Source organism: Tiliqua scincoides, chromosome 3 (genome assembly GCF_035046505.1).
Source record: "Tiliqua scincoides isolate rTilSci1 chromosome 3, rTilSci1.hap2, whole genome shotgun sequence".
NCBI classification, from domain to species: domain Eukaryota; kingdom Metazoa; phylum Chordata; class Lepidosauria; order Squamata; family Scincidae; genus Tiliqua; species Tiliqua scincoides.
Window position 1 is genome coordinate 215229927 of NC_089823.1, and position 19139 is coordinate 215249065.

Genomic DNA, 19139 nt, shown 5'->3' on the forward strand with positions numbered 1-19139 from the left:
AATCTGAGCAGCCCCACGTTAGTGTGGGCCATCCAGGAGAGGAGTGAGGATCTGGCCAGATCCTGGCACCATCCCCTTCCTTGGCCCAGCCCTCCTGCTTATACTTCCCTGCCCCGGAACACCCCTGGGATGCTCTTCCCCCACCCTTTCTAGACCCCCATGCCAGCCCAGGCAGGCCACCATGAGCCTTCCTGTCCTCCTGCACAATGGAGGCCAGTGCACCTCTGTGCAACAGCCTCCCATGGCAAAAAGTGCCTTATGGCACATTTGCGACACCTCCAGGCTGGTGCATGGGACTTGTGCTGGCCACTAAACCTTGGGATTGCACTTTGAGGCATTTTTTCCTCTGCCCTTGAGCAAGTTTCCTTTCCTTTTTGCAACTGCATCCAATAATCCTTTGGAATTTAGCACATATATCTTGTTCAGTGTTTGTGTATTCAGAAATTCTTGACATTCCCCTCCCTTTGTGTTTGGATAGAATCAGAACCATATTCCCATTTTAGATGTCCAGAAACCGATGCATCTGTTTGCAGTAACACAAAAGCTGCAGCAGTTCTTTTCCTTGTAATAAAAAGTGCAGTTAAAGACTCACCACATTTAGTAATATCAGATGTTGGCCATTGTGGTTTCAAAAAGTTCAGGAGCAAGTTCTCTGGAAACCTGTAATGGCTTATCTGTATCCAAGACAGATTCAGGGTGGGCAGCAATTTTGTTAGCGCACAGTGCAAAGTTGCCTAATGGTAGTGTGCTGGTAATAATTGTGTAATCTCTGTTAAGTAACGATTTACAAAAAAAATAGCTATTTCGTGCTATTACAAAACTCAGAACATTCTAAATGGGGTGCAGGAGATTATAGTTCCTGCATAGTAGTAAGTACTAGTAGAGCACCTGTTTAGTATGCATAAAATCCTGTGTTCAATTTCAAGCACCTCCTGCTGTGGGTAGCTGCCTGAGATTTTCAAAATTTGCTACCAGTCACTGTTGACAGTATTGTAGATGGACCAATAACACAGGCCAACACACATTTTGCTTCCTTAAACATTACGCCAATTCCTGGGTATATTTGGGGTGCTGATTCCAAAAATGGCATCTGTTTTGCCCTATTACATCTAGTTTTGGAGACACAGCATAGCCTCATTAGTGAATGGTTCAAGCAGCTTCCTCATGAGGAAGCCTACACCATGGCTTCCTTATGAAGAAACTGCTTGAACCATTCACTAATGAGGCTATACTATATCTCCAAAACTAGACGTGATAGGGCAAAACGGATGCCATTTTTGGAATTGGCTCCCGAAATTCATAACAAACCACCATAAAGTATGGGAAAAACTTTTCTGACCCCCAATTTTGTAAGCCTGTGTAATCTGATACAGTAGAAGGCAGCTTCATCTGTGATTGGATTTCCTAGTGCAGTGTTTCTCAAACTGTGGGTCAGGACCCACCAGGTGGGTCACAAAGCAATTTCAGGTGGGTCCCCATTCGTTTCAGTATTTTATTTTTAATATATTAGACTTGATGCTCCCATGGTATGCGACTGCATTTGGGGAAATGTTACAGATATGTACTTTGAACACAAATATGCTTTTATCAATATGCTTTTAACAATGATAGTCAATGGGTAAGTGTGGGTAGGATTGCAGCCTAGGATTGTTAAAAATTTTCCTGCTTGATGATGTCACTTCCAGCCATGACTTCACTTCCGGTGGGTCCTGACAGATTCTCATTCCAAAAAGTGGGTCCCGGTGCCAAAAGCGTGAGATCCACTGTCCTAGTGGATTTCCCATATTACTTATACGCAGCTTTTGTGTGCGTGCGTGTATGTGACTGTGAACTGAATTGAAGCAGTGTCATTTTCCTGATCTTAATTGCCTCCTGTTCCCCACCCCCAGTGAGCAAATGGCAGCTTTAGGAAAAGTGATTTAGGTGGCAAAACAATGTAGCCAAGATAGCGCTAAAACTCTTCTAGTGTTGCCGCTTTGATCAGATTGGGAATCCTTCACAGCTACTTTTAAATAAAACTTTAATGACTGGAGAATTGATCACAAATCTTCCACATTATTTACAGTTTGATGAATAATCTAATGCACAAATGAGCCTGTTTCATCAATCTATTCACAAGTAGGCTGAGAAATAGCATGGTCATTAGTGACTTGGAAGGGAGTCATGAAAGCTGGTAGTAAAGCTACTGCCAGTGGATAGTTTTGGCCCTGGAATTTCCAGCAGCTAATAGCCCCCCCTTTTTACTTCCCGAGCTGCCTCTGAAATGCTGCAGCAGTGAATATTGCACTTGAAGCAATAAACATACTTGGGGCGCAATCCTATCCGTGCCCAGTGTAGTGTCACTGATGCAGTCCGTAGGCCAACTGAAGACCAGGCCAATGGGGAGAAGTAAGTGAAGAATTTTCTTATTCTCCACTGCTTCCTGGTCCCCATTTGGCCTACTCAGATCTATGCCAACCATGACAGCACTTACTGGTTAATGACATCACTTCCGGTGGGTCCCAATAGATTGTCATTCTAAAAAGTTGGTCCCACTGATATAGATAAACTTTCATAAAGAAGTCATAATTTGTGTATCAACCATGAAGCACTGCATAACAAGATATAGTCATAGAAGAAGGATTCTCCCTCCAACTGTATTTTGGAAACACTACTGAAGTAGTCGTTGTCAACTATTTTTCCATTTTTCCCCCCACTGTTTATAAAGAATGATAATGATGTCTGCCAAGCAGTTCCCTGACTCCATAAATGTAGTGGCTTTCTGGTGATGGTTTGAGGAAATCCTGTGGTTGCAGTTGAAAAAGCCTTAGGAATTTGGGCTGTAATCCAAAAAATTGCAAGTAAATAGTGCAGAATGTAGCAAATACTTTGACTAAGATCCAGAGTACCATGGAAGGTGCAGTCATATGCATAGATTTTTTTTTTCAGCCTGCTTCTGCTGGTACTGAGAGTGTGCAATTTGCAGTGGAGTAACTCTTAAGAGCTGTTGAACCGTAATTGTCCTGCAACGCCACCCTGCCAGTTCTTTTTCTCCCAGCCTAGTTTCAGATCTGTGTTTGTGATGGAAACAGTGGTTTTGATGGGTCTGGAACTTGGACTGGAGGAAAGCAGCTGAGAGAGTAGACTTGCAAAGGGAGAACTGGCACAGGGAAAGGTTTAGGAAGTGTCTCGCCTGTAAGTCACACCCACCCCAGTCCTACTTTGTTCAGAAGATGCAATGGCCAAACTTCACATAGCTGAAGTTAAAAAGGTAAGTTCTGCTTTCAAAAAGGATCTCCCTCGTACACAAATAAGAGTCAAGGAAACTGCTTCTGCTACTGCTACCTATTAGTTTGCCATTCTAGACACCTACCATTTCTATGATCTGTATACATTTCAAATATTCTATATTTTTTTCATTAACTTTATTTTATTATTATAAATTCCCACTTCACTTTTCTTCCCTTTGCTAAATCCCAGCGTTAACGAAAGGTAATAGAAATGTCTCTTTACTTGTAGAATTGAGATTTCTGAAATTCACTGCTGTCTTTTACAGATAAATGTTACAGTTTGACACTCTGCCACTGCTGCAGCTCAATTTCAGCAGCTACAGACAGTAGGATTCAGAATGTTGCTTTGAGATATTAATAATCCAGGACCATTAATCTGAATCTTACTTTTTATTTCATCAGCTCAGTTGGCTTCTATGGAAGGGAAAGTTTTTATTTCCCAACTTCACAGTAGCAAAACATCTTACTGTGAAATGAATAATTTTGATATTTGGTTTACAAAAATGCTACTTTTTAGCCTGTGTGCTGTATAAGCCACAATAGCTCACAATCAGTTTGTCATTGAAAACGTAAGAGTCAAAGAGAAGATAAGACATATCCCCCCCCCTTAGTGGATGAGTAATTCTTTCTAGTTTTATAACATTCAAATATCCAACTACAGTAAGGGTTTGAATCTGTCCCTTTCCTTCCCCCCCCCCCAGTTCTGAACTGGGCATATTTATCCCCAAAATAGTTACCTTACAGGGCCTCATGTTCCTTCTGAATCTTTTTACTTAACCTGAACCAGAATATTGTGAGAGAGAGAGAGAGAGAGAGAGAGAGAGAGAGAGAGAGAGTGTACTGTTTTCAGTGAGTTCTAACTGGCTCAGCTAGAGGGAGGTTCCCCTTTGGCTAATGCAAGAGCATTACCACATACAGACCAGAAGAGTACCAGGTTAATATTTGGCTGCCGAAAGCTGTTTCTGAGTACCACAAGATACTCATGACAGTACTGCCTTAACAATTGTAACTGTCTCTCATTTTCAGACATGCAGTCATTGGGATTAACTACAAGCTGGCAATAAACACTGGGCATAATCCAGCCAACTTTCATCATGAATTCTGCTCAATTTATTGTCAGAACAATAAGTCCCAATACATGAAAAAAAAGCAAACAAACCATTAGGTCACAACCAGGAGCAGTACTTCTGTGAATGGAATTGCACTTCATGAGTTCCATGAAGGAGCACTCTGAATGGATGGAATGGATGGAGCATCTCTACTTGTGCAAAAATGGAAGTGTTCTGCTTGTGCAAAAGCCCCTTCCACTCATGCAAGGGCTGTTTGTATGTTCTCTTTCTGTTCTCAAATGAGAGCTCGAATTCATGGTGTGCGCTTTCATTCATGAAAGTGTTATCCTTTGTATGAAGGGTCACACAGCAGCATCTGGGAGGTTTACATTAAAAGTATGACCCAATCCTTTGCAGCTCTATCATAAGTAGTCCCATTGCCTGTTGAGCAATGGCCAGAGTCATGAGGAACTGCTTCTGGGCTTCCCCACCTTCTTTTCCCCTCTCTCTGGGCTTCTGCAACCCATCATTAGGCAATTCTTGGACTCTTCCTTCTGCCCTCTGTCGTCCAGAGGAAAAAAGAAAGATCACCCATCCTTTGTCCAATGATCATTAGTTCCTTCAGAGCTGGACAAGAGAACCTGTTCCGGCCTCCCTCCGTCCGCCACCTGCTTGATGCAAAACATTAACCTTTCCCTGCTGCTTGGCTGAAACTTCCCTACTGCTGCTTGCCCAGTCTGAATTATGGTCCCACAAGTTTTTTTCACATGCCATCTTTTTCACATGCCGAGGGGGAAAAAAAAAACAAGCATACTCAGACAGGTAATTTTGAGTCTGCACATGTGGGGACTCTGCACATTTTGAGTCTGCACATGAGTCTGCACATGTTCCTATCCCTGCAAATCTATTTTTATCCACAGTTGTATTTTTTATAAGGCCTTACTTTCATATGTCCCATTGTGATAGATGAGTTCCCAGAAGGTTGACTGAAGAGTCACACTAGCAATATAACCTTCCTATGGTCATGTGTTTCCTATGAAATTGACCAAAGCCTTTATGGGTCTTAGTTTCTTCTGTTCTACACTTGAAAGACTGAATGAAATGCTTGATTTTTTTTTAATGTTTAGTGACAACCATAGAGAAGAATGCTCTACTCTTTCTGAATGCTTAGTCTTTGTGAATTTGCATCATCCAGTCCTATGATCATGCCTGCTCTAGTGTACATTTCTCAAGAGACTCTGAATTAGAACTTTGCTTAACCAAATTTTATGCAGATGTTTTTCCCCCGTGGGGGTGCATTTGTTTAAGAAGCTCAACATTTGACAGCTTTACATAGCACTCTTTGTTCCCTGGTTAACCACTGAAGACAATTTTGCAAACATGATTGTTCTTTGCAAATAAACAGCTATTTTAGCAACAATTCAGTTCTCTATTCACATCCACAAAGCAGCCCCGCCCCTTCTAAGTTCCCTAAATAAAAGATAACAGCAATGTGGCTTTATGCAATTTTCATTTCCCCATTTATCCATTTCAGAGGGCAGAAGTTATCCTTGTGACATTTGCAACGGCAAGTTTTAATCTGTATTATAGCCCATTCACAGATGAGAACTATTTCTTGGTGATGCTTTCATCTGTGGTTCATATACAGTGGTAAATATAACATGCATTACTAGGTCTGAGCGTTTAATATAGTTGAGGTTCAAGCTAGACACAATGGAGCAATCTGTTTATTCACTTTTCTGCCCCTTTCATGTATAAAGCAGGTCTTATTTTTACTACAAAAGTCAATGGCACTGACAAACCCAACTACCTGTATTTTATCACTTCATGCACTTCTTGCTGACTTCTAGTATAGATTCTGACAGAAGATCAGGGCAGTAAGGTGAGAGAGATGGAACAGTTCAGCTCTCCTCACTGACTTGCACCCATTTTTTTTTTTGTAAAGCAGCAGCAGCTTCACAACATGGGAGTGCTTCTGGATCCAGCTTTGCTCCTGATATTAAAGTCCAGCATAGGCTGGTGCACCAGTTTGGTCTTTTCCTGGGCCTATCAGATCTCACCATGACTGTCCATGCATGGTGCTGCCCGATTGCTGACTGGTGCAAAGCATAGTAATTGCATCTTGCCTGTTGCATCAGTAATTGCATCACCTACATTGTTGGCCGGGTTTGTCCAAGTGCAATTCAAGGTGTAGTTTTAACCTTTAAGGCCCTAAACAGATTAGGACCAGGGTATCTGACCATCCCCCCCCCCAACATAGAACTTCCTGTCCCCTGTGGTCATCTGACAGGGCTCTTCTTTGTGCTGCACCACTACTGGAGGTGTGCCTAGCCATGATGCAGGGATGTACCTTTTCTATTGTAGAACCCAACTCCCTCTCCCAAGTGTTAAGTTTGGCACTGTCATTGTCCTTTCTGTGCTGACGTAAGGCTTTTCTGTTTTGTTCGACTTTTGGCTTATGTTGAGCTATTGGATTTACCACATTTTGATATTTTTTTTAACTGATCTCTTTTTTGTCAATTTGTATAGCTTTTAATGAATTATAATACTATTTGATTTCATTTTTTATTTTGTTGGAAGACTAAAAATGCACTTCTCTGAAGAAAGGGGGAAGCATGGGCTATAACTTTTTCAAATAAATGTTAAAATTAGGCCAAACCCACCCTCTGCTCTATGCATGAATGGAACACGAAGAACAAACATGCCTGCTCCCATCACAGCCTAATTTGGATGTAAATGGATAGAGAGAGAAAATTTCTGAACTACTTCTTGGGTTTTCTGGATCTTGGAGCAGGGGCTAGATATACGGACAGGTAGTGTATTAGAAGCCCTGCCTTATCGTACAATGATCCATCATAACATTTTTAGTAGCTTGCTATGGGGCTAAGAATGAACACAAATATCCCAAATGCCTTCTCTGTCAATAATCCAAAACGTCACATGCTATGTTTGTATCTTTAGTATTTTTTTTTTACTGCTTTTGCTCGGGGTATAGTCCTGAAACTGTATACCTTAGGATAGCATGACTGATTTCTATGATGCTGCTCTAGGTTTACAAATACATGGCTCATAATTTCTTATTGATCATTTAAATCTTATCTTTAATTTAGTGATGTATCCCAGCCTGCTGCAGATCTTATTATCTTCCTCTTTTGTGAGATAAGCAGTTCAACCCTTTTAACACATATGAGAAGTGTGCTTACTCATTCGACAGAACTTAGATTAGACACTTATCTGTAATGCAGGGTTGTCTTTTTGAAATATTGATCCACAAAGTGGGCAATAAGACTTAGAAAGAGTTTCACGTAGAGTGGCAGTTCTAACTCACGTAGGAAGTTACAACACTTATCAGTCACTTGATTGATTGATTGATAGTATAATGCAATTCCCTCAAGTGCACATGGCCATTGAAATACTGTGGGTTTTATGAATGGCAAATGCTTTTGAGATTTTAATATGGCAAGTGTAATGACAATGCTGCCAAGTTTTAGAAATCAATGGCTGCAATGATGTGAACACTTCCTTAGGACAAGGCCTCAGGCTGTATCTTTATGCACAGCATAGGAGCCCACTTTTTCAGATAACAAATGTTAAGAGTGCTCAAAAACTCATAGTCCTGCTCATGCTTCTAACATTAAAAATCCAAAAGTGACTCGGAACCCAACCCAATCTCCCACCATGCCGACAGAGTGCATGCTGCGTCCAATTGTGGATGGGGAAGGGTTCAACCAGAAAGCCAAACGGAATTTTTTTTTTTTTTACTTATGGGTCTATGGAAGTACATTCATGGGTGTAGGTAGCTGAAGTACAACCAAGGAGAGTAAGGGGGGGAGTGGTGACCTGGGGAAGAGGAGACAGGAGTTGGTGCTGCTGCGTGGTGCATGTTGCTGCCACCGGGATCCACTCTATCCCTCCCTCGCCTACCCCAAAACTTTCCTGAACCTCTTGTCCACCCATGATACAACCCCCAACTGACTTACTGGGTCTGGCGCAGTCTGGGCTTCATGATGGTGGGTATGCAGAGCTGTCAGAGTTGCTTTTGTGGCTCCAAATGCCCCAGGCTGAGGTTTGTTAGGCGCAGGCTGGGACAAATGCCAATAAAGTCAGGTAGCTTATTTTAATACTTCCATCAGTTCAGCCTGCATTCTAACTGCCCAATTCTTGGTTAATGCTGCTCCAATAAATAAATGTATAACAGTACAACAAAGGTAACTTCCACTGTGCTGCCACAACTAGTAGAGTTATTCAAACATTTCCGACTATTATATGTTGCTGGTATGGTTTTTGAAAAAGTTCTATTTCACACGATGCAACGATCATAGGTGGTTCACTCTCCTTCCCCCAAAGGGGGGAAAAATGGTTTTGTGCCTGATATCCTGAGTTCGGGGGGTGGGTGGGGGAGATCTTGAAACTTCATCTCCAAAGCCTAGCTAAGCTATAGGAATGAGCTCCCACCCTCTTTTTAAATTAAATATTTAACTTTGCTATACCTCGCTTTGCAGTGCTGTGTGGATCTTTGTGGTTACATATGATTGATCCACTCTTTCCAATCTTTTCCCCAGCAGTGATCCAAATTTCTGTGCCTTCCCATTATCGTCTTGTTGTGCACTGCATGTGCTACAGATACAGGACTCGAAACCGATTCTGTGACTGGCTGACTAGCCCAGTGCCACTGGCTATTTGAAACTATGCTTAGTTTCCGGTTCATCATGATGCCAAGTAAACTGACTCAATCTGAAAATGCTGCAGTTGAGATGATGATAGGAGATGGGAAAGTCTTATCTGTTGTGCCATATCTGTCATGGTCTGTTCCCACACTGGTGGCATCTCTTGTTGTTGTTGTTGTGCATTCCTCTGTGAACCAGCCTTTCAGGTCCCATTTACCATGCAGAATAGGGGAATGGCTACAGTGTACACTACATCTGCTTTTGACTTATACATTCAATTTTTGCTAGTTATTTTCTGATTCTTTTTTAATGTTATGTTTAATGTTACTGTTTTGCATTTCTTATTCCCATTTTGTGATTCTTAAATAGCTCTGAGGAGTGGGAAGCTTTGTGCCTCACTATGGGAAGCTTTGTGGGAAGCTTTGTGTCTCACTAGTGGGAAGCTTTGTGTCTTTGTCATGCTTTATAAACCACCTTTCCCAGGTATTCTGTCACTTTCTTATGTGAAGTCATCATAACGTAAACATTGATAGGTACAGCCAATATTGGGAGCAGTGACAGCGATTGACATCCTAGCAGGGTAGCTGATTTTCAAATATGAATGACTAGGCTGCTGCTATTTGCGGGGCTCACCGCTGGGCTCCTGCTTCGTGTTATGAACACGGGCACCCGTGTTCCACAGCTCGGCGGTGCCTGCGACCGCCGGGCTGTGGAACGGGGAATGGGGCAGGGATGGGGGTGTTCCGGGCGGCAGGGAGGCCAGCGTGACGTGGGAAGGGGGCAGGGAGGCCAGTATGACATGGGGAGGAGGGCATGCCAGAGGCGTGCCCAGGGGCGGGCAGGAGGAGGATCCGTGGAGCACCACTCTGCAGGATCCTAGGTGCTCGTGGAGGCTGTGTGCCTTACACGAGTGCCTTTACTTTAGCAGCACCCTTTGGGCGCTGCAAAGAGAGTAGCCCCATTGCGGGGCTGCCTCCCTTACCTGGGGGAAGGGGCCGAATGTCCCCTACTCCTGAGGTGCCTCCCGCGGTTGTGCAGGAGGCGCTGGATTCGGCAGGAGCCCTTGTGGTGCCGCCGAGCGGGGGTTCCCCAGGCAGCTCCCCAGGATTGGGCTTCCCCTTAGGATTGGGCAGTGAATCTCTAGTGGCCATCTATACAAGTTCAGTCAAATGTTTTCTATCTATCTAGATTATTTTTATAGTGACCCAAAATTAGTTATTTTACTGTGTTGGCTTATATTATGAACAGGAAGTTTTAAAAGACAGTGCTAGAGAGTATTTGAAAGGAAAAATAAATATTTCATCTGGGCTGGCCTTAGACACTCTCCTGCCTGAGGCAAAGAGTGAGATGCCCTCCCACTCCATTGCATAAAATCCACACTGTGAAAGCTAACCATTTAAAACACACTCACACACTCATACACTCACACACACACACACACACACACACACACACACACACACACACACACACACACACAAAACAACTCTGAAGTTTTCATTTTCAGTTCAGAGGACACATTGCCAATGAATGTGTTTTTAATGATATGTCTCAAGACTTTTATTTCATCTGAAGGAAGCATTGCTAAAGTCATTAATAGGCAGCAACAGATGAACAGATAGAACCAAAATCAGCAATAATATTCTCATGGCCATTTACATTCAAAATATTCTTGAGAACTTCTTACACACTCATGAGAATTGATTTTGTCTTAACTGCAACTGCAATTTGAAGTTGGAAGCCTTGTGTATATGCTTAGAATTGAACCATAGCTGCCAGCTTCAAACAAACCTCAGAGCCCAGCATTTAGCAAATCAGAATGGCTATGGTACACAACGTACAGGAAAGAAAAAGAGGGACAAGGAAGCATGTGGGCTCAGTTTGCAGTCCTGATCAATAAACCATAATGGTTTATGATCATATGAATTGAGCCTGTATCTTCTTTGTCAGGAGACTTCTGTTCTTAGATCTGTAATCAATTATGAAAGCCATTTCTTCTCAGCATGGGCTCACTAGCTGTATTAGGGCATTAATAATAGGGGCAGCCCAATCTTACTGGGCTACTCGGCTGGCGGAACAAACATTCCACCAATGCTGGCCGCCTTATGGGAGTCACAAAAATCACTCTGAAGTGTACTGGACTCACTGAAGCAGGTAGGTTGATGGGAGAGGCAGTATGGGATTGGGGTGGGCAGAAGGAGGAGTCATTGAGGTGGGGGAAGGGTGGATTGAGTCCCAGAAGGGGTTGGGTTTGGCAGCAGTGGTGGCCACTGAAACCCTTCCAGGACCTGATCGTACAAAGTTGCTGTAAAGATTACATCAAGATAAAACACGTGAAGTGCTTTATATACTGAAAAAAACACTACCCAAATGCTGAGTATTGTTATTAACATTTAAGTGTGCAGTAAAACAGTGCATTAAAACGATGCGTAGAGAATTATATAAGACCATTAAAAGCCTTTCTGCACAGGAAAGTTTTATACCATCTTCTGAAAACTTAAAATGTGAGTTTCTGGCCAATGTCTTCCAGGATATAAACATATTGTCCTCTGAACAAAATCTGGGAAATGAAAGAACTTTTCTTTCATCATAAATCTTGACAGAATATGAGTAATAATTGTTTGCATGTGCACAGAAACTTTCCAGCCTACTGTACGCTTTCAGAAACATAAGAACTTAACTCCAAGGAGGAAGAGGAGCTTTTCTTATGTTGGTAATACACCTGAAGACCTTGGTCACACACACTCCCTAGTTCCATAGTGTCAGATCTTTTGATGTGTTGAGGCACGGCTACTCAGCCACAAGGTATCTTCTTCGGACATATTTGGGCCTTGTTTTAGATTGGTCTGGTCATCTTTTCTTTTCTTTTTTTTTTGCATTGGGTATATATTATGCATTTTAAAAGTGACTATGAGCTGCATCAAAAACTGTCCTCTCCTTCTGCTGTTCATATGCTCCTAGTCATCCATACCTATTTGCACAAACACATTTGCATTGCATCATTGGAATTCACACAATTACACACAGAATACCTATAGAATGCAACACTAAAAACACTTGCACAGTCAAGTATATGTCCCCCGCTGTCACACACATGTATTTGATCAATAACATGTACACAGAAATTATAATGCTTCTTTAGCATTATAATATTCCTGAGTAAATGGGTAGCCCTAATTCTTTTTCCCCAAAGCACACATCATTCATTGCAAAAACTTCTTGAACATCTATTGAAGTCTAAATTTCCTCAGAGCCCACTTATGTAGAACGTACTTATGTAGGAAATCAACAAAGGATAGGTGCAACTAAATAGTATCAATGGGGAATTCCAATGGTCAGTTAGAAATAGAAAGTGAAGCTGATTTATTCCGAAGGGCTTTGTTTCTCCTTTCCCTTTCTGTTGCTCATTCATGTGCTCTATTAAAACAGTCCTTAATGTGAATCACATGTGTTATTTGCTAATCCTTATACCGAAACTTTTGGAGTTCTTATCTTTCTTTAAGGTGGAAATTTGTACCACTTCATTGTTTAGATTTTTACCATGTCACTTCTAAAGAGTGATACATAGGACACTCAACTTCTTATTCCCTCCACTGTGAAAATTATGTTTATTTTTACTTTCCGCTTCTAGGTGCCAATCCATAAAGGGATCTGTCTCCTTATTCCATGACTGCTAAGTGTACTCAAGTTTTGGTGAGGGACTTTGTCAAAAGCTTTTTGAAAATCCAAGTATGCAGTGTTCAGTAGACTACCTCTGTTCACACGTCTCTTGGCACACTCTATGACCTCAAGACACTAATGAGGCAGAAGGTATCTTTGCAGAAACCATGCTGGCTCTCTTTCAGCAAGGCTTGTTCAACTACATGTTTAATTATTTTTCATTATGATTTTTACCTCTTTACATTTTCCTGGATCCTTCCTGAATTCCTTTTTCAATAGTATTGCTGTTTCAATGTTACCCTGCACATCCCTGATCTTGTCTGATCTTGGAAGCTAAGCAGGGTCAGGCCTGGTTAGTACTTGGATGGGAGACCGCCTGGGAATACCGGGTGCTGTAGGCCTATACCATAGTCTTTCGAGACTGAAGGTTGCCAACCATTCACTCTGCCATGATGGTTGCCCGCAAAGGTCTGCAGCCAATGTTTTTTCTTTCTTAGTTTTAGCAGATATTGTGAGAAATACAGTGAAAGATGCCCATGCTACAGCATAACCCTACCCCCCCCGAGTCAGCACAAGTCCCTTCTGCCAGCTCCTGAGTGTAGTGAACATGCTGTAAAGCACACTTGCGGCTACATGGGAAGAAGCAAGGCCAGCAAGGGACATGCGCTGGCCCCACCATGTTGGAGTGGTGCCCAAATGGGGAGAGTTTGTGCTGGCCCTGGCAGGCAGGCACAAGGGATGGCAGAGGGTGGCAGCAAGAGGCGTTTTTGGACACAGGAAAGGCAGCCCAGGAGGCAGATCAAACCTGGGAGGGGGGTGGGACAGGCCACAACAGTGCAGGCTGGATTCTTGACCCTGTGCCAAGTCTGAGCAGCTTTACATGGGCTGATCGATTTGTGTCCACAAAATCGTGAGCACAGATCCAAATAGCCTCATCAGGCTGCCTGGGGCATTTCTCAGGGTAAGGGAAATAAAATCCCCTTATTCTGAGTGACAGCCCAGCTCCAACCTAGCTCATGCTGAATATAGCGCAGGCCCATTGGCCTTGCTGTTTCAGCATGAGTTAGGATTGCATCCTAAGTTTGTATCACAACAGCTTGCAGTTTCCATTGGCTCATCTGGTATTTTTTGTATTTTTCTTCTTATATTGCATTTCTATAATTTTTTTCTCTCTTCTTTTTCAATGTGTTATATTGGCTGAGTAAGCTCTGTCTGTGTACAGAAGCTGTTATATTTGAAGAACTGTGATAATGATTATATTTCACTTATTGTAACTGATTAATTTTTGGAAAGAGATCCTCCCTTTCATTTTGTGTCACAATTAAAATGTATGAGGGTGGCTGTAGGATTAACCTCTTTCCCCAGTTCTTCCTTAATCATTATCTCGCTCAATTCCTACCTAATCGAAACATTTCATAATTAAGATGGTCTTTCAATTAGCACTCTGGTTTGCTTCAAAAACTCTTTGAAGTTTCTCAAGTGCATCTCCATATTGTCTGTGTCCTATTAGAAAATTCTAAAGGGAAATATTCAGAAAAATAAATGTTCTAATGCATGTCATTTTTTTTCATTACTTTGTATGTTTTTAATTACTTAAAAAAAAAATGACACGGTGGTGTTTTGTTTTGTGCAACCTGCCAGAGCAGTCTCCTTTGCTTTCCAGGCAACTTTTACCAATTTAGATCTTATCAACGATACAATTTAGGGCCCAATTCTAAGGGGCCATAGTGCCAGTACTGAGCTCAACACTGGCGCTAGATGTCGTAAACATGCTTTCGAGGTGGAGGGAGGGTGGGGCGGGCAATTTTGTGGGCCGTTTCGTATGGCAGGCAGATACCCACTTTGGCTTAACTCAGTAGATATACTTTGAGTTTGTTTCTTTAAGCATTCAGGCATCCTTATGCCTTTATTCTTGCTTAAAGTACAATGACCTCCCTTTCTGTGTCTGTCTCACAAAAATCTCTTATTTTTTTTCAGAGCTGACTAAGCTTCCTGTTATTCCATTCCGTCAGTTTTTCCCCCAATACTCCTTTCATGTTGAGTTAAATTTGTTTGCCAGCAGCTTCCTTCAGAGTTTCCCTAGGCTTTCTCCTTTGTATTTCTGCTCACTCCTTTCGTCTGTTAATTTTTATTAATAGCAGATTCTTTGTTCACGCATGTGTGATTTAGTTAAAGTAATTTCTCTGTGTTCTCAGCTGAAACTGTTTTTCCTATAAATTTACGCTGCCCAAGAAATATGGAGGAAAACGGAAAGGTTCAGTCTCCTGTAGAGATTATTAAACTTTGAAAGTTAATATCTTACATATATCATTTTCACAGTCTTTTATATACTCCTTTTATTGGTGTATCATATAGAATTGTTCCAGTGGGACAGCTGCATGTAAAAAACAGAGCTGTTGAAAACCCATCTGGAAAATGTCCACACTGCATTCTTCCAACTTGCTGGGGGCAAGTGCATGTCACCAAACATTAATAGGGTGACTACTACTTGTGTTAGTTGGTAATATCATAGTTGAACTGGAGCCTCTTAAAGATTGGAGGTTTAGTGAATAAAAACCATTCAAACAGATCTAGCACTGGTGGTTTATAGTGGTGAGATGTCAGACTGGCTGTTGCATATGGGAACCAACTGTAGGAATGCGCACCTCTTCTTTCTAGCATGAATTCTCTTTTCTTTCCCTTGTTGGCCTTTTACATGGCTAATGGCCCAATCTCATCCAGGCCTTCTGCTGACGGAATTTGTGTTCGGTTGACAGAAGGCCTGATCGACTAGTGGGTAGCTCAGAGACAATGCAGGGGCCACCAGTATGAATGGCTGGCAACCCTGGGTGTGTGCCAATGGAGCACCCAGCCCCTACCGGACCTGGTAAATCAGCATGGAGGGTGTTCTGGGGCACTCTGGGGAAGGATTGGGGCAGTAATTTGGGCTGGCTGGGGATGTGCCAAGGGTGGGCTGGGACAGATATTGACAGCAGTGCTGCCAATATCCTATGTTCCCTTCCTGGCCTAAATGTGTTGGGCTGGCACAGATCTAAATAGGCATGTCGGTCATGATTTTTGCAGAAAATTATGCAAACAGTATACAGTATACACAAAAGGAAAGTTCATTCACTACTTCTAACCTGGCATGTACAGCATATCTGCACCTTTTCATGCTCAAGTAACTGGTTTGATTTTTCATAAGTTGGCTGCTATGGATGAACAGGCGGCCCATTTCTTCATAATGTATATTGCCTTTCAAATAAGCAGGAGCTTAACCGCCTATATTCAGCAGTGCAGTTAGGAGTATAATATAACATCAGCATAAACAAGTTATTTTTATGTACTAAGGATGACCATGCATAAATGACTCACATCTCTGGTTTGATACTTATGACTTAAGCAGTCGTCCCCAAGGCTTAAAAATAATTCAGATTTTTGGAGCGCAGTGTGCTGAGTACTGTGTAAGATAAGATAGAGTTCACTACCCTTTGACTTGTTTATATCTTACAAATGGGGTCGGTCAACATATTTAGCATGGATAGTCAAAATGGTAAAATGATCCTGTTTCTGAGCTTTTTATTATGTAGCTGCAAACCCTCTGTGCTGCTGGTACCCATGATTGTTAATCTGGTCCCGGTGTCAACAATTTCCCCTTCTGATATATAAATGAATTTTAAAACAAATTTTCAAGTGTTAGGCAAAATGTGTGGGGTTAGATCCAGAGAGGTATAAGCAGAATTCCACTTGCAAAACAGAATCCTTTCTTGAGGGATGGTGTTCTCTTCATAATTGTGGGCTGAAGCAGGAAGGCATTGCTGTGGGGGGAGGCATCTGTAGGTATCAAGAGTGTCTTGTGCAATTGGAAGTTATTTTCATCTCACAAAAGACACCTTTGGATCTAACCCAGTGGTATTCAGACTGGGGCGTTGCGATGCCCTGGCCTGAGTGCCCTGGCCTCTGCGGGGAAGGAAGCAATGCGATCCTCAGGATAGTGTCGCTAACGGGGCTGCAGGGACTGGGATGTACTCACCAATCCCTGCAGCAGCCTTCCCGGGGTGCCAGGAGCCCTGCGCAAATGTCTGCAGGGCTCTCCAGCTGGTTAGAAGTGAAAGTAGATCGATCGCGTTCCACTTCTGGTTTTGCGGAAGTGGAGCGCGATCACGCTACTTTCACTTCAAACCAGCTGGGGAGCCCTGCAAGCACTCGTGCAGGGCTCCCCGCACCCCCAAGACAATGCTACAGGGACTATGAGTGCATCCCAGTCTCTGCAGCCCCCCTGAGCGGCGCAATCCTGGGGATCACGTCACTGCCTTCCCCCCGCCCCCGCTGCCTCCCTCCCCTCCCTTGCAAGAACTTACTGCACTTTTCAAACTCCCAGAGAGTTTGAAAACCGCAGATCTAACCTATGAAAGCCGGACAAAACAAAGTATAGCATGCATAGCTATGTAATTACATAAACTACAAGCAAGAAACATTTTTTAAAAAAATGAAAGAAATGAAGGGGGAAAGAAGGTAGAAGAAAAGATTGAGAAGAAGGGTGGGGAGAGCTGTGAGTAAAACCTGTGCTCTAACAATGGTCCCAGATTGTTTTCAGCTATCCTTTGAAGCAATAATGTCGACCCAATTTATTCATGACAGTGCTCAAAAGAAAAAAAATAAGCCATGCAGATAATGCTCATTTAAAAGCATTGCTCATGCATGCCCTTCTAGCATAAGCAGCACATCTGTCTAGGCTGCTGATCACTGTTATACTAACATGAGCCTGAGCATGTGGTGAGCATTAAACATGACAAGGGAGGGAAGTTAAACCCATGTCACAGATAAATCAGACCTTAAACACTGATGAGAAGAGTTAAGATTTTTGCTTAGTAAAAGCTGTGGAACTGAGAATGCCATCAGGGGAAGTGTGCCTCAGAGTTAGAAAGTGAGAACCCTCCCCTTGCCAAATGTGCAAAGGTACAGTAGTCTCCCCCAAATCCATGGACTCTGATTCTGCTGTTTAAGTTATTCAGTTTCAGTTATGAAGACAAATGTCTTCATTCATTTGTCCCCTTTGCAGCCCTCCTATTGCTGCCTCCTATGTTGTCTGCTTCCTGTCTCTGTCCCTATCTCTATCTGCAGCCTGGTTCCTGTTAATATTCTTGCTGTCTTAAAGGCTTGCTTTGGATCCTTTTCTCACCAAGTAGCACCCCAGAATAGCAAGTAACGACCTTGCAGCTTCTGGTCATGCCTCAGAATGCTTTGCAGCGACACAATAAGAATGTAGAGGGTTCACTACTATCTGCTGTTTCAGGTATCTGCGATAGCAACAGGAATGTACCCCCTGTGTCTATGGGGAGGTGACTGTATTAGATCTAAATTCCATAAGGTTTCTCAACCTGTATATCCATCCAGTCTCAGTCCTAGGGAAGATACAGGCATGCAGCCCACTAAGCTTCTTGGAAGAAGAGATAAAAATGTTTTACATAAATAAAAATAAACTCTTGAATCTCTAGTAATCCAATGATACAGATCTGTTTGGGAAGAAATAAACATTCACATTAGCATTCAAGGGCAGTATTAATTGCAGTCGGGTCCTACAGCAACAAAATGTGTCATAAGAGAAAAATAAGATAAAAATTCAGAATGAGAAATTTTTGTAAACTACTCAGAGGAAAAACATGCTTAAAAGCAACTGAAACTCGCCAAGGAATATATGTATGTTCTGTTCAGGTAAAAACAACCAATATCAGAATTGCAGCCCAATCCTAACTAAGCTTTCTAATCGCCGAACAGAGCTTCTGGAGGGAGGGGGTAGATACCAGCAGCAGCAACTGGTGCTGGTATCATAGACTGTTCCTTTCTCCATTCCCTCTCTCTTACTCTCCTCAGAACTATACCATCACACTTGCTGGCACAGATCTGAAGAGATCCATTGAGGCAGTGGAGGCTTGCCCAAGGATAAGGGAACAAAGATTCTTTTACCTTGCGGAGGCCTCTTTGTCTTCCCTCAGTGCGCATTGTGCGCTCTGTTGGTGCAGCTGCTTTGGTGGCAGGGAGGGGGTTAATTAGGATTGGGCTGCCAATTCCCCATCTTGATGAAGGCAACAAGGCTGCTTGCTCTGGTAAAAATCCAGAAGAGAGCTCCTTCCTCTACTCTTGTCATGTTTTATCATATGAATCTCCTGGCAGAAGGAGACCCAAGCTGACCAGGGGATGGGCGGATAAGAGGGACTTTTGAAAGACTCATGCTGCTCCTTTAACCCTCCCTCTGAAGCCACTTGTGCTTGGAAGGAAGCAGTGGAGTGATGCATTCTGCCCAAGTGCATTGCCACTTTACTGCCCACTATAAAGGTGATACAAGGGGGCTTCAGGGGTCAGCTGGGCAGGCCCTTAGGGATGTGTGGACTCTTGGTTAGACCCCAGTGTGGCCTTCCTCTGATGTTAGCCCTGGACTGAGGTATTGTCTCCTCCAGCACACCCTCTCAATTCTTTTGTTGTGCAGTCAGACAGGCTTTGCAGGTTGTTTTTTT

General features: G+C 42.7%; 1 protein-coding gene and 1 pseudogene across 19 annotated transcripts in view; both read left to right on the forward strand.

Annotated features, from left to right (window-relative positions):
• The window catches only part of MBNL1 (muscleblind like splicing regulator 1), a 188473-nt gene that overhangs the window by 64145 nt on the left and 105189 nt on the right, over nt 1–19139 (forward strand). The window lies entirely within an intron of this gene.
• Nucleotides 12928–13046, forward strand: LOC136646587 (5S ribosomal RNA; annotated as a pseudogene).